The sequence below is a fragment of the Colobus angolensis genome, unplaced genomic scaffold (assembly GCF_000951035.1).
Source record: "Colobus angolensis palliatus isolate OR3802 unplaced genomic scaffold, Cang.pa_1.0 Scaffold4, whole genome shotgun sequence".
Classification (NCBI taxonomy): Eukaryota; Metazoa; Chordata; class Mammalia; order Primates; family Cercopithecidae; genus Colobus; species Colobus angolensis.
In genome coordinates, this window is record NW_012117376.1 from 4,143,403 (window position 1) to 4,147,795 (window position 4,393).

Genomic DNA, 4,393 nt, shown 5'->3' on the forward strand with positions numbered 1-4,393 from the left:
TTTTTTTTTTTGAGACGGAGTCTCGCTCTGTCTCCCAGGCTGAGTGCAGTGGCGCTATCTCAGCTCACTGCAACCTCTGCTTCTCAGGTCCAAGAAATTATCCTGCCTCAGCCTCCCGAGTAGCTGGGATTACAGGCCTGCACCACCATGCCTGGCTAACTTTTTGTTTTTTCAGTAGAGACGGGGTTTTGCCATGTTGGCCAGGCTGGTCTTGAACTCCTGGTCTCCAGTAATCTGCCTGCCTGGGCCTCCCAAAGTGCTGGGATTGCAGGCGTCAGCCACTGCGCCTGGCCAATCTGCTAATTTGAAGCTTAAATGTATAGTGTTAAAGCTCGGCCGTTGCCCAGTGTGCTGGTTCACGCATGTAATCCCAGCACTTTGGGAGGTCGAGGTGGGCAGATCACCTGAGGTCAGTAGTTCCAAACCAGCCTGACCAACATGGCAAAAATCCCGTCTCTACTAAAAATACAAAAATTAGCCAGGTATGATGGTGGGCACCTGTAATCCTAACTATTCGGGAGACTGACTGCCTTTGGACTGGAGAAAGAGATTGGGAGCCGTAAATACATAGGTGGTAATTAAAACCATTCAAACATGTGCCCAGAAAGATCATGCAGGCCAAGAAGAGATGAAAAACTTAGAGTCCTAGGGGACACAAATATTTAAAGGGTAGACAGAGGAAGAGAGATGTCCAAGGGAAATAAAACACGAATGGCCCTGCGCAGTGGCTCACGCCTGTAATCCCAGCACTTTGGGAGGCCAAGGTGGGCGGATCACGAGGTCAGGAGTTCAAGACCAGCCTGACCAGCATGGTGAGAACCCATCTCTACTAAAAATACAAAAATCAGCTGGGCGTGGTGGCAGGCACCTATAATCCCAGCTACTCAGGAGGCTGAAGTGGGAGAATCACTTGAACCGGGGAGGCGGAGGTTGCAGTGAGCTGAGATCGCGCCATTGCACTCCAGCCTGGGTGATGTCGTGAAAGTCTGCCTAAAAAAAAAAAAAAAAGCTCAGCTGGGCACAGTATCTCACGCTTGTGATCCTAGCACTTTGGGAGGCTGAGGTAGGCAGACCGCTTGAGTCCAGGAGTTCGAGACCCGCCTGGGCAACAGGGTGAAACCCCATCTCTACAAAAATATATAAATATTAGCCAGGTATGGTGGCATATGCCTGTAGGCCCAGCTACTTGGGGGGCTGAAATGGGAGATCATTTGAGCCTGGGAAGTCCAGGCTGCAGTGACCCATGATTTTGCCACTGCACACCAAGCCTGGGCAACAGAGCAAGACACTGTCTCAAAAAAACAAACAAACAAACAAACAAAAAAAACCCAGAAGATTCAACAATAAATAGAGCCACTATTTAGAACTCAGACGGTGAAATTTTTTTTCAAGAAGTATTTTTTTAATGTTGTTTAGAATGCCAATGCAAGGTAATAATAAAAAGCCAACTGACTTTTAGTCATTTTTATTTTGGTTCTTAAATTTTCTACACATGATGCATTTTTATTTCCCACACCTGCGGTAGACCCTGCCCATCATCCTACCCTTGATAGGCCACTGCAAGCCATACTGGAACCCGATTCAACCTGGCAACGCTGGACAGGAGGGGAGTGACAGGGACTGCCCCTTGGGAGTCATTCAGATTTTTAACCCTTAATTCAGAGGATATTCTGAGGTATTACCTCCTATAGGAGGCCTCCCTTTGACAGTCTCTCCCTGCTTGAACCCAGGTCAAATATTTTTCCTTGTCAGGTATGGTGGTGTACACTTGAAGTCCCAGCTACTAGGAAGGCTGGAGCAGGTGGGTCCCTTGAGCCCCGGAGTTTGAGTCTAGCCTGGGCAACATAATAAGACCCTCATCTCTAAAGAGTGTTTTTTTTTTTTTAATTACGTTTTATATTCCCAAAGCCCCGTGTGCTTAATTCTGTTACTGACCTCACACTGTATTCTATTTTTACGTATTCTTCTACTTCTAGGCCGAATGCATTGAAGCCAAAGACCATGTCCTTACCAGCCAAGTGCAGTGGCTCACACCTGTAATCCTAGCACTTTGGGAGGCGGAGGCAGGAGGATCATTTAAGGCCAGGAGTTCAAGACCAACCTGGACAACAAGCGAGCTCCGTTTCCACAAAAAATTTAAAAATTAGCCAGGCATGGTGGTGTGCACCTGTGGTCCCAGCTACTTAGGAAACTGAGGTGGGAGAATCACTCAAGCCCGAGAGGTCCAGGCTGTAGTGAGCCATGATCATGCCACTGCACTCCATGCCCATGTTCTGGCCACATTGGGACATGTCTAATACGGCTGTCCCAAAGTGGAGTGATTTGGGGAAGGGACTGGCAGTACACAGGAGGTGATGTTAAGCTACCTCAGGATATTGTGGCCCCTCATGGTGGGAAGGGCACCTTGCAACTAAGACTCTTACTCTGTGTGTTAGTTCAAAGAATACCTTACCCAAATCACTAGCCCTAATTTGCAGATAAGGAAATTGAAGCTCACAGAGGTAAGGAGGGTTGCCCAGTTATAGAGTGAGTCACTGGCCAAGCCTAGAGCAGAGCACACATTTCCTGCAACCAGGACATCGGCCATAGGCCTGTGGGTGGGCCCAGCAGTTCCGACCTCAGCTGCCTTGCCAATGTGCTCATGTAACCACCAGGGGGAGCGAGATAGCCGTTCATGGGGAAGCAGGGCACAGGCTTCGGGTTGGACTGAATGTTCTTTTGAGAGGGCCCACGGGCACACACAGTGGAGCTGGGGAGTCCTGTTAAAGAAAGATTGTGTGTGTGTTGAGGGGCGGGGGTGTTGTAACAGAGCTGGAGTTCAGGAGTGTTGGCAACTGGGATGAAGAGAGGAGGAGGGAAGGGCATTTTGCTGCCTCCCTCTCGCCCTGCCTGCTCTAGCCCTATTGGGAAAAGGGCAGAGCTGGGGAAAGGGAGGGATCTCCAGAGGGAATGGCTCTGCCTCCACCTCCGTTCTCTTCAGGCTCAGTCAGGGCCTAGGTCGGACCGGACATTCCTCAATCTCCAGCTGAAAACCAGGAAATCAGACCTGGAGGCTACCTCCCTGCAGCCTGGGCCAGCTCTTCCAAAGCCCTCCCTGCCCCCAGGGCCCTGCTGCCTCAGAGGAGCCACACTCCAGGCTCCTGAAGGCTGAGTCACTCCTAGAACTTCTGTGTTCTTCCCTCCTTCCCTCCTGGCTCCTCTTTCCTGGGCTACGGGATCAGACCTTTCTGTGAGCACCACATCTGCATAAGAAATTGCTATCCCAGGAAATTGCTATCCCGGTGTGGTGGCTCACACCTGTAATCCCGACACTTTGGGAGGCTGAGGCAGGATGATCACTTGAGTCCAGGAGTTCAAGACCATTGTGAGTAATATAGGGAGACCCTGTCTCTACAGGAAAAAATTAAAAATAATTAACCAGGCATGGTGGTGTGTGCCTGTATTCCCAGCTACTCAGGAGGATCCCTTGAGCCCAGAAGGTTGAGGCTGCAGTGAGCCATGATGGTGCCACTGCACTCCAACTTGGGTGACAGTCTCAAAGAGAAAAAAAAAGAAGAGGCCTGGTGCGGTGGCTCATGCCTGTAATTAATCCTAGCACTTTGGGAGGCTGAGGCAGGAGGATTACTTGAGGCCAGGAGTTCAAGACCAGTCTGGGCAAGATGGTGAAACCCTGTCTCTACCAAAAATACAAAACTTAGCCAGGCATGGTGGCATGTGCCTGTAGTCTCAGCTACTTGGGAGGCTGGGGTTGGGGGATGGTTTAAGCCGGGGAGATGGAGGTTGCAGTAAGCCGAGATCTCATCACTGCATTCCAGCCTGGGAAACAGAGCAAAACTCCATCTCCCCCACCCCCCGAAAAAAAAAGAAAAAAAAAAAGGGAAATCTCTACCCACAGAGTGCCAAATCAAGTCAAACTCATGGTCTGTCCCCATCTCTTACCAGGATTGGTGCTCCTGTCTGGACTTCTCACTACCACTCTTCTCCCCGTGTTTCCTTAGTCCCTTCTCCAGGTGGTAGTGCTGATCGTCATAGTCAGGTAATCTGACTGTGTTGTCCATCTGTTGCAACCTTTCAGGCGCTTTCCCAGCACTCTTGTAATAAACTCTTCCTTAGTATGGCGCATAGGTCCTTCATGGTCTGGTCCTTCCCACCTCTCTGACACCATGCTCCCTCTCAATCTCTAGGTTCCGGCTACACTGCCCATGCACATCACGGGGCCTTCACGTGTGCTGTTTCCTCTGCCTGGAATCTCACACCTCTTTAAAAAAAATTTTTTTTGAGACAGAGTCTCGCTCAGTCGCTCAGGCTGGAGTGCAGTGGCGCGATCTCAGCTCACTGCAAGCTCCGCCTCCCGGGTTCATGCAATTCTCCTGCCTCAGCCTCTTGAGTGACT